We start from the raw sequence: 12,458 nt of genomic DNA on the forward strand, positions 1-12,458 counted from the left end.
AACTGATAGATGAAATAAATACATGATATCGCATAAAATGCGATTGGTACAATCATAAAACAATATCACTAATACATAGAAAATGTCTACATAGATCGGGCGACTAAAACCTAAAGGTATGTGAGCTCTAAGGATCCAAGGGCGAGCTACAAATCGTCGTCCCCCGAAAGCTCTTCCCGCTGCAAAGGAGCATCAAACGGATTCTGCAGAAAAAGAAACAACATATCAATCCACCATACAATAATGCATTCAAATATCTCATGGTAACTACGGACAAGAAAGATGAGTGACTTACTGGGCCGCCGCATCTATACAATCGGTCGATCAACGATCTGAGACTGTGCCTCTCTGCATATCGAGTCTCAAGGCCCTGCGGATCGCGATTTGTAATGGAGTGCTGCAAAGAAAACAAAATGCTAACTGTTAGAAACATGATTGTCAGTACAAAGAATATCTCAAAAAAACAAATAAGCAAAACAAAAGAGAAACTTACAAAGTCCTCCAAATATGTCCTGTGGCCGCCACTCCCAAGATGATGTACCGATCCGACCTCGATTCGTGCCCTCGCCACCTCCCGCTGCTGACTCCAACATCCTGGCGAATTTGTAGCCTCCTCCCTCAGTCGGCACCAGTCATCTGCATCTAACCACTCGGGCTTTGGAGCCCCACTCTTGATTGACTTGCGTGCATTGGATCGTCTATGTGACATGTATGCACGCATGCAATCCATCATCTAGCCCGTAGAGAATCTATCCACTGCGGCTGGCACCGGGAACTCCTCGTGCAAGGATGCTACTATGTACTCCTTGCTCCCCTCCGGTATGTTCCTCCAATGATCCAGGACGTTGTGCCGAAAAACTTGTTGGCACAACTCCCTCATACGAGCCATCACCCTCCTCCCCTCATCATTCATGATGATGGCTCCTGACCTGCCATCCACTAGGTATCCATAATCCCTAGGAGTGTGCCTTGTATGGGCCCTCTCCCATCTCTGTCCATGCTCCTGGGCATATCCAGGAGACCCCTGTACATCCGGTGTACCGACGGGGGTACCCTCTCCCGGAGTGCCACTCAAAGGGGTGTCACCAAAGGGGGTGCCACCAAAAGGAGTGCCACCAAAAGGCGTGACATCTGCCGACGGCTGCGCAAAAGCCGGAGTAACTAGAGTGGACGTCCCCACAGGTGTGACAAATCCTAGAGGTGACCGAGCTCCAGCTGAACGACAAGACGGAGACACCGCGTCCGTGTCTTCACAGCAGCACCCCCCTGATCCTCTTGCAGTCGCAGTCCCTCCCTCTGGCCCAAGTCGCGAGCGTCGAGATCGTCTGCTCCATGCTGCGGTCAAGGCTCCATGCAACCATCGTGTTGACATAAACCGCGGCATTTCCTCCATGCCTTCGGGATATCGAATTGGTTGGTGACGCGTACTGCGTCGGAATTCAGCTCGCGCTTCCTCTCGATCTTGCCTTGCAATCTGGTACTTGGCGAGCCACGTCTCCATGGAGGCATGGTGCAACATACAAAAGCGATTCACCTTCTCTTCCATTGAGGCATCCATTCTTTTTTCTACCCCATTTCCAACCATCACATCTCCAGTCAGCCTGTCATCGTCCTTCAGCGTCCATAGCATTTCATTGTCTGGTTCCATCGTTGGTAGCCATTGTGAGATATGCACTAACGCCTCTGACACCAAGCAACCTTTCGCCATGCTACCTTCCGGACGAGCTCGTTGTCGCACAAAGCCTTTCAGGATTTTCATGAAGCGCTCCAGGAAGAACATCCATCGCGTATGGACAGGTCCAGCAATCTCCACTTCATCCACAAGATGCACAAGAAGGTGAACTTGTATCGTGAGCATGCTAGTGGGCAGGTATTTCTCAAAGAGACAGACCGTCTCAATTGCTCCCCGCCTTGCGGATTCAATAGAGGACGTCTTAATCTCTTTCTGTGAGATCCATTGCACCAAGTCGACAGCTTGTAAATGGCCCCGCGAATTTCTAGAGTTAGGCATCCCACGATCGCGATCGGTAGGACAAACTGCCACAAATGAGAAAGCATTAAGAATAATGGTCACTTTTCAAATTTCAAAATGTCCACGCTAATTAAAATCCATTCTGTTCACAAACCTGACATATCTTATGCCAATCATGGGATTTTAGCCCAGACATTTGGTCATCTTTAGAAAATGCGGACCTGAGAGAACGCATCATACCTGTCGGAGTGCGGATAGACTTGATTACTTGCTTCACAATGCGCTCTTCTTTGGTAGACAAAACCCAGGGAGCGCGAGGAAGCTGCACTCCCCCTTCAGCACTCGACTGCGGCCAAAGCGCCTCCATCTTACCTACCTCCTTTAAATCCATTCGTGACCCTATAGTGTCTCTCTTTCTTGTGATGTGGTCCCATAGCAAGCTGCCCACATTTTTGAAAATATGCATGGGATCCAACAAGTGGTTGACCTGTAAGTGGGTCCAATATGGCAACTCGTAGAAAACTGAGAACCGTCGCATTCCATTTGGATGTGATTCCGGGTTTACCATTTTCAGCTCGTATCAGCTTGCAGCGTTCATACGTGCTGGAGGTCGTCCAAGAAAACCTTCCTTGAGTTCATGATCCTCCGGCAAGAAAGCGGCGTGTCCTTGATATACCATCTTCTTCATGGTTCGTGACCTTCGGGAGTCTAACTGTGGCCCACACAATGGACATGCATGATAACCTGAGGTAACGAGACCTGCAAGGCAATCCACGACCTAGTGAATACTTGATTGAATGAAATAAAATATAGATATTACCGACGAGAACAAAGGTCTGCTCACCTGAGCACTCTCCCAATCCCGGAAAGTCATGCATCGTCCACATGAGAATGGCTCGAATGTTGGCTGACCGCCGACCATCGCGTCTGCTCATATCTTGCACCGTGACCCCCTCCTCCCACAAAATCTTAAGCTCATCGACTAATGGACAAAGATACACGTCCATATTTTTTACTTTGTAGCGGCCCGAGACGAGCAAGCTAAGGATGAGATGTCCTTTCTTCGTAGAAAGCCATGGAGGAATGTTGTAGTTGACAAGCACTATAGACCACACACTGTAAGAAGTCGAGCGCAGACCGAATGGGTTCATACCATCCATGGCGAGACCAAGCCGAAGATTCCTTGGCTCTCGCGCAAAGCCTGGGAAGGTAGAGTCAATGTGGCTCCATGTGTGCGAATCTGCTGATATTCGTTGCACTCCATCCGTGGACCTATTCTGCACATGCCACGTTGTCAAGCTTGCCATGGCAGACGTGCAAAACATGTGGTTTATGTGGGGGATGAGCAGAAAGTGTCTGAGGACTTTTTGAGGGATGGTCTGCCCTTGCAAGTCCTGTCAATACATGTGAGCATCACACTTTGGACATGTCTCCATAGTCTCGTATTCATCTCGAAACAATATGCAGTCGTTGATACATGCATGGATGTTATTGTAGTCCATGCCAAGCTTCCGTAAAACATGTCGTGCAACATCACGAGACTCAGGCATGGTGTTTGCAGGTGGCAATATATGATATTTCAATAACCTGAAAAAATCATAAAACACCTTGAAAAATCCATCCATGTTTGCAATAATACTGTTTAAAAAAAAAACAATGAAGTCTGTGTGCAAGGTACTTGAATAACTCAGTCACACTCGTATCGCTCCAACCGTATTTTGCTTGCACACTTAAGAGTGCAAGCAATGTCTTCAACCGAGATACTCGGCACCCATCATATAATGGTATGGATGCTTCCTCTCTAAGCGGGTTAGATGTCTCAACATCCATGGGAATCAATGCATCGATCATTGCCTCCATCTCAGGCTCCAAGATTGTAGGCAGGTCGGGAAGGTTGTCTGTCTCCTCTGGCATTGATGGTATAGATGGGCCTTGCGAGTGGTCGATTGGCTCCTGCAATCCATCCATCGCACGTCTACGAACTCTTCTAATTGGCCGCAAAGGGTGCACTCCCCCTTGGGTCGAGACATCACCCCCCTGGATACAAAATTTTCCAACAAGACCCAATCTTATTATGTATGGTTTTCAATTATCTTGAGAGTACAATGCATGAAAAATGCTAACTTCAAATTACCGTTTGCTGAAAATCTGCAATCGCCTGATCAATGATCTCAGATTGAAACTCGCCAAATCGTCGTACGTGTTCTATAGACAATCGGTGTTTTCGTCTAATTCCCAACTTGCATTGAGAGCAAGGACATGGGACACGCTGATTAAGATACGACTCGCGGTCTTGAACAATAGGACCTTCTTCGTTTGCCATCTTATCTACATTACAACAAACGAGGCTTAAATGGATAGCTTTATGGAGATGTACGTCAAGTTGCAAGTTGACCATAAACCTTGCATTGTATATAGTAGTCGAGAGATTTTCCGATCTTATATCTCGGCCTTGTATCATGCTCAACGATTTGTTTGTCTCGGTAGATAATTTTTTGTTATATCTCGGCTTTGAGTATAAGTAATCCATTTTAAAATTAATGCGCGCCATCTATGAAATTTTATAACTATGGTAATAAAATTTATTTCAATCAATTCTACTCATAGTCATAAGACCTGAGAGAAATTATCCTATACTCAATTTAAGGGTTTCTTCTTCTATAACAATACTTTTGGGTTCATTTTGATGAAGTACGTGGCCGTATGCAAAGCACATTGCATACCATTACCAATACGTATATTATCTTAAATTTCCTTCCCCTCCCTCTCCCTCTCCCTCTCTTTCTCTCCCTCTCCCTCTCTTCCTCTCTTTCTCTCACCCTCTCCCTCTCCCTCTCGTTCTCTTTCTCTCCCTCTCTCATTTCCTCCCTCCCCCTCCCTCTCCCTCCCCCTCCCTCTTTCTCTTTCTCCCTCTCCCTCCCTCCTCTCCCTCCCCCTCCCTCTTTCTCTCCCTCTCTCATTTCCTTCCCCTCTCCCTCTCCCTCTCCCTCTGCCTCTCTATCTCTCTTTCTCTCTCATTTCCTAAACAAGCAAAAAATAAAGTGATTTAAACATCCTCCAAGCAAAAGGGAGAGGGAGAGATACAATGCACTCTCCCTCTCTTTCTCTTTCTATCCCTCTCTCATTTCCTTCCCCTTCCTCTCCCTCTCACTCTCTTTCTCTCTCATTTCCTCTCCTAAACAAGCAAAAAATAAAGTGATTCAAACATTAAACAAGCAAAAGGGAGAGGGAGGGAGAGAGAGAATGCACTCTCCCTCCTTCTCCCTCTCTTTCTCTTTCTCTCCCTCTCCTATTTTCTCCCCCTCCCTCTCCCTCTCCCTCTATTTATCTTTCTCTTTCTTTCTCTTTCTCTTTCTTTCCCTCTCCCTCTCCCTCTCTTTCTCTCTTACTCTCTCGTTTCCTCTCCTAAACAAGCAAAAAAGAAAGTAATTTAAACATTAAACAAGCAAAAGGGAGAGAGAGAGAGAGAATGCACTCTCCCTCTCTTTCTCTCCCTCTCTCTCCCTCTCCCTCTCCTTGTCTTTCATTTTCCTCTCCTAAACAAACAAAAGAGAACGATTTAAACCTTCAACAAGTAAAAGAAAGAGAGAGGGAGACTCACCAATGAGATATGGCGAGCGTGGACGGCTTCTCTTTGCAACGAGGGCTCCTCCTCTCCTTCACGAATAACGGTGGTGGCGGTGGCGGCGGCTGCGGCGGTAGCAAGTCTCTTCCTCCTCTTCTCTCACAAAGCCTTGGCTCTCTCCCTCGCTCTCGCTCTCAAAAGGCGAAGAAAAGAAAATGAAAACGGCACTCTGGTTTCGGCCGCGCTTTTTTTCCCTGCGGCGTCGCAATTGGCATCGCTATATGCGTCGCTATTTGCATCGCAAATGCGACGCAAATAGCGATGCATATAGCGACACAAATAGCGACGCATATAGCGACGCCTATAGCGACGACGATATCCGGCGTCGCTAATCGGCATCGCTATTGCCCCATTCCCTTGTAGTGCTCCTGTTTCAGTCAACCAAATCTTACCATCTTGTCCCCAAAATACCAAATTCTTCCTCCTTGTATCCTGAAAAGATTCACAATCCCTGCAATGTTGATGGTCCATACTATCACACCAAATACATCTTCAATCTCTCCTAGGTGCACTAGGAGCACTCCTAGGTGCAGTAGGAGCACTAGAAGAAATAGTAGGCGCAGTCGAAGCAAACTGCTCTTTCAATTTTCCCACCGACTCTACTTTAACTGACTCCAGTGTCAAATCCGTTATGCCTTTGATTATGTCATCAAGAGAGGTAGGCACTGACGGAGTGGATGGTTTTGGAGCAGAAGGTGCTGGCATCGGTCGTGGAATAGGAGGAGTGGAAACAGTAGGCACTGGCATAGGCCAAGAAACTGGATGAGGAGAAGAAATAACAGGGATAGAAGTAGGCATAAGAGCAGAAGACAGTGTCAGTGTCATAGAACCATTCTGTAGGCGGGCCTTCCATATCCTGCCAATCCGTTTTAAGTCCCATAGGCTTCGTGCGATCCTCAAGAAGTTCTCCCAATTCTTCCTGAAGAGCAGGATCTGCAGCTTGCAAGAAAAGTTCAACTTTTTCAACATCCAATGCTCTTTGTTCAATGGCATCAAGCTGATTATACCTCTCTTCAAATTCTCGAATCAACTCTGAAGTAGCTAGACCTTTGTTTGGCATGTAGACCCACTCTTGGAATGACCGCCGTGTAGCCATCCCAAAGTCCTCAAGGAAATACTCTTCTTTTAGGGCCTTCTTAAAATCTTGCCAATGTGAATTTTGAAGAAAAAGATCAGTCACTTTTGCCCTCAAGGCAGGTGTGACAAGACGAAGGAAATACTTACTCATAAGTCCAAATGGAACTCCAAAAAACCCCATCTTGATCTCATATGTCTTCAAATATGCTGAAACATTACGGCCATCAAATAGCTTCTTCTCATTCTCAACTGCTTCAATTGCCTTAGTCGCGCTAATTGCATTCTCCTACTCCGAATATAGTTGCATTTTCTTAGACAACTGTTGTTGATGCAATTGCTGCTGTTGCTGCATATACAATTGTGTCTGTTGATTTTGAAGCTGCATATACATGGACATATTCTGCAAAATCTGCTTTAGATCATCTATTGAAGTACTTGACGCAGCAGTCATTGATGGAGCTGAAGTAGAGGACGTAGCTGGAATTGTAGAAGAGGCTGAAATAGATGCTGAAGTATCTCCCATCCTGAAATTTCTGCGACGCTTTCACGTCGGGTTCACCAAAGATGTCGAAGGGTTTTCGAAAGCAAAGTCGCATCCACGGAGGACCTTGACAAATTTCAGGATAGAAGATTCAACATGTGAATAATCCTATTGTCCAATTTTCCACACAGCAACAAGTTCCAGACGGTTTTGTTTTATGGTTGTGAGTGTATGCTCAAGCATATGATTATGGGGAGCATCTTCCATGGAAAATTCAGTTAATCCTTCAGATTTCATGACAGCATTACAATATGAATGGATTATGGCATCTACACATGGCACCTGTAAGCTTCGTAAAGCTGATTAATGCTAGACATCACAAACTCCAACATACATGTGAATGCAGGAAATAGTCGGCCTTCCAGCCTCTTTGAAGATGCTTAGTATTAAATGTCAATCTGAGAAGCATCAGTAGGTGCTAGTTGTGACCCAATACAGAAATCAAATTCTCATGACGTTGCATGCTCAAACGAGCAATAAGTCTTTGCTAATGTTCTCTGATTTTTGTTTTTAATGTCTTCACAGACATCAGATTGCAATGCTACTGAAAACTCTGGTAGATCTGGTATCTTTTGTGAAACCTTCTCAAGGCTACTGCCACTTTGTTTGCATGCTTTGCTGGTTGCATCCTTTGGTACCTTCTCAGACAAGTACTTCATGGCACCCCATAGAGGAGGGCCCTTGTTGCTGGAATGCTCACACAGAAATCAGCACATAACTTCTTGCTCTTCATTAAAGAGCTCTCAGACAATTGTAGGCATGCTGCTGCCTTTGCATGATCAAATCTCTCATCCAAAATCAGCCCATGGAAATAGTATGCCGCAGCCTGCTAATAGTCCACCCTATGGTTCAAGTAGGCTCTGTATTGTTTTCACTGAAACAGCCCAACCATCAATACTGCTTAAACATTTCCAATTTGGATGATGTTTTCTCAACACCAACTGTTCCATAAACTCCTTATGCTGTGTTTGATAAGGGATCCTGATGATGACCCTGAATCAAGTTACTCAGAGATGCTGCATGCCCAATGGGTTAATATTTGGGTGTAGTAGATGATAGGTCATCAATTGATTCAGTAACTGAGCCCACACTATAACCACTCCACAAATTCTTTGCTCAGTACAAAGTCCTGCTGTTCCTACAGAGGGCTCAAGGTTGCGCCGCTTCTCCTTCGTTCCGCTTATGTAGAGGCTCTTGATGGTCAGCGAGAAAAAGTCAAGAAGCCAACATATGTAGCAGACATGGTGCTTATAGTTGTTAGGTGTGATGTCGGTGCTCAAGAGCACAACCAATAGCATGATGATGATCAGGACGGGCAGGTAGCCACAGCAGCATGGTGATGAAAAAGACAATAATCCTCTGATCAAATTTATGTGGCCTCTGCTTTGTATCCACCTTCAGCACGGCTGTCTTTTCCTTAATGATCTCTATCCTCTTCACTCGCAACGAACTACTCAGCCCATGCTGTCGTTTTGGCCCCTTCATCAGGTAATTTTCTGCATTGGTTTTCCAGAATTCTCATTCCCTTTTCCCCAGGTCGTAGCGATTTGATACTGAGTAATGATTCATCCATTCCTACTGAATACGCGCGTAGTTAGAGCTCTCGTCCCTGTTGATCCCCTTCCACATATGCCAACACAATGTCTCAAAAATAGTGTTTTTTTTAAAAACAGCTGTCTATGTTTCGCCTATCATTATGATTGCTTGCAAAAGGAAAAAAAAAGCGTGTATGGTGACGCTTCTCAATCACTACAAATGTGACAGGAGGTTAGTAGTTCGATTCCAGAAAAGCACATGCCTCGCGAATGGCATCTAGATTGGTCTTCCTGAGCTTCAGTACAACTTTCTTAGCAGCAGATTTATTAAACAACGGTGGCTTGTTGTTTCCACCGATTGCTTGCAAATCCAAGTTAGAGTACTCACATTATGCAGAGACTGAATGACATGTTTAGAACTTCTTGAAGTCCAAGCATCCACCCCTGAATTGCCTTTTGTTCATAGACACATTACGGTCATTCCCAGAATTAGGGGACAATTTCTCTTTTCCCTTCCCTAGCACCAGGATTGACACCGACAAATTAGGGATTCTGTCCGCAACATACTCCTGCAAATCTACCAAGACTATGGCCTGTGGGCTCGTGTGCTTTGTTTTACATCAACCCGCAAAAAATATTTCTGCCATAATCCTTTCATAGATCACTCTGGCCCAGATAGGGATAGCCTCATTGTCGGCATACCACAAGATACCCTATGTATCCCGGCCTATGGAATCACTTTCTTCTGGATACATGATTCTGTCCATGAACATTGCAAAGCACATGCAACTTCCTCAGTGGTGGCAAATCCTGCAGAGTATACACATTGTGTGTACATGTTCCTTCATCAAACTCGTGTGCAGCATTTCCACAATTGGGGCTTCCCACTGCGAGGGAGGCGTAGTGCCTCAGCCACAAGAGATGGAGTCAATTCCACCACCACCTAGCCATCCCTTAGCCTTATGGAGTGCTTCCATCTAAAGGAGAGCATAAACATTTTATTGCCACTTTAGCCATAGCAAACTGGCATACTCCCCTTTTAAATCCCCTTTGAATTATTTCAGCATGCATTTCATGTCCCGTTTCCAAAGCTCCTGTAAACTGTTGATCAAAACCTCCTCGTCTAGGTTGACTGACCACTTGGCAAGACATGCCAACTAGAGCATTATTGATAAGTTCCTCTTGCTCCAAACCCTCTTCACTATACTGCCTACGCAGAACAAAAGTATAATCACAACAACTAAATATGTACAAAGTATCAAATCCCACACACAACTTTTGGGTGGATTTCACACCTCGAATGCGCAGCAATACGACAACGTTGATGACATATTAGTGGAACATGCCATTGCAGATACAGGATCCTCCATCAATAATATGAGCTTAGAATTGATGGAAATATTAGGGTTGGAAATCCAAAAGGATACCTCCATAGTTTTCCAAATGACTGATCAAGTTAAGGCAACTTGAAGGTTGCATTACCAAAGTTTGCATGACTATTGCTAATGTGGAATCCATTGTGGACTTTAGGCATTAGGAAAAGAAATGAACTCACAAATGGGCCTTTTAGCTTGCTCCCTCTCTCCTCCTTAAAACAAGGAAAAGAGAAGAGAAGAATAGTAAAATAATCATCTTCTCTCTCCACTTTTGCAATCTTTCTTTATTTTTTTTATATTAATCACAAAGATATACTTAGATTCCTTCTCTCTCCTCATTCAAGAAGTCCTTTTCAACCAAATTTTATATTAAAAAAGAAGTTAGTTACGGGAGTATGGTGCTTCGTTTTCAATGCAAAATGATTAGTAGATACAAGCTAATTGATTTTTTAATCGAGAACAAGGAAAATAAAATTTCAGATTTTTCTTTTAAGATATTTTGGGTATTTTTTATATTCTAGCTTTTTTGGTCTAAAAAACCAATTGGTCAAATTTTGTGTTTTTTGGAAATGTTTTTGGAGGTCAAATATAAATTTCTAAAATACAAAAGTCTTGGACATCCCTACTCTCTGAGCTATTTTTCCCCATACTCTCTCATGGCTCTATTGTAACCTCTTCTCTGTGTTTATGCAACCTTCATTAATAGAGTGAATTACTTACACCCTCCTTTTCCTTGGCACCTTTGTGTGCCTCTTTGTGTATCTTCACTCTACCTCCTATAATGACAATCAAGTAGACTCCCTGTTTCTATTAGTAAGTTAAATGAATACAATAAAGAAGGAGCTACGTATTGAGGTAGAGATTGAATACGCCCCATTATTCAAAAGAACCCAATGTACTAATGTCAACCCTTAGGTTCTACAAAGTTACAAGCAAATGGGATTGAAACATGTGGACTTGTGGATTGATGGGGGAATCTACCCAATTCATCCCTTAAACAATAGACCTCCAACTTTCTCAGGAATCACAAATTTACTGAAATATGTGTGTGAGGGTGAAAATGGGTTGTTCGGTTGCACTAGGCGGTTCAATGATCACGTGTTCAAAGTATTTACAACTTGCCAAGCAACCATAAAAAATTATCATGATGTGATCGTTGCACATCAACTTCATATACAACAGCTCATAGGACAAGTGGTACAACTAAATGACACTATAATTCAACAAAACAATCAAATTATTACAATGGAGGACACTATCCATGATATTGGTATATCATATGACGAGGCAAAGGCACAATTGGATGACTTGAGAAAGATCAACAACAAGCTAACATAGGAGCACAAATGAAAGAAGAAGCCAATCAATGAGTTAATCGTGAATAGCGGCCAGTGGAAGCAACGTATCAAAGCATACAAGGTAGCTCACAATGAGAACCTAGGTGAGGGTGAGGTTGAATCATGTATTAGTAGATTGCTGAAGGAAAGTACATTTGAAAATGCTTTGAGCAATCTAAAGGTTAAGTATGTGAAGGAAAAGGTTATTGAGTGCACATTAAAAGACGTGTCAAATGAGTTCCTAGCTAAGAATGCACAATCCAGAGAAATAGAATCATGCCTCTTCCTCAACTTTCAATGTTAGCTAAGGCCCAACAACAACTTAATGCAAAGGTTTTGGAGCTGATAGGAGATCCCATGCATGTTCAATGCATGAAAAAACTAAAGTTTGGGACCAAAAATGCATATGAGGTGAACAACCCATGGAACTTTAGTGTTCAATCCGAGTGCCATGTGTGGTGGCTCACTACATTTGAAGTTCCTAAGGAAACATTTGAGGTGTTGTAGCTATTCTTTACGCACACAAGCATTCCAAACATCATGGATCATCATCCAGAATATGCATTAGGGTTTAAAAACGTTAAAAACAATACTTTTGTTAATCCATGGATTAAGGAAAGGGCCAAAGAGATTTTGCCATGTGGACAAAAATATTGTATTCTTGTCTCCTCCGCTTTTGAGATAGTAGAGTTCATTTTGTGGTTCTCCCCTCCTATTTAGCTGAGATCTTCAAACCCTAACAAGTTTTGGTAGTCCCAATGGCCCTTATTAACTAATAAAAGTTGACAAAACCTCTGACAAAGACATGAAAAAGTTAAGTTAATTAAGACCATTTTGAAAATTGGGAGAATTTTCAAAGTTCTTGGTGCTCGTAGTATTTTTAATTTGTCTCCTTGATTTCTCTCTTTAGGCTTCTTTCTCTACACATTGTATGCATACTAGTTGTCTTTTACATGGCATCCACAAGGCGTCCTTCTCATTCCATAAACTTTTGC

This window comes from Lygodium microphyllum, chromosome 15, assembly GCF_053477565.2.
Source record: "Lygodium microphyllum isolate KBCC chromosome 15, Lygodium_microphyllum_v1.1.10, whole genome shotgun sequence".
Taxonomy (NCBI): Eukaryota; Viridiplantae; Streptophyta; class Polypodiopsida; order Schizaeales; family Lygodiaceae; genus Lygodium; species Lygodium microphyllum.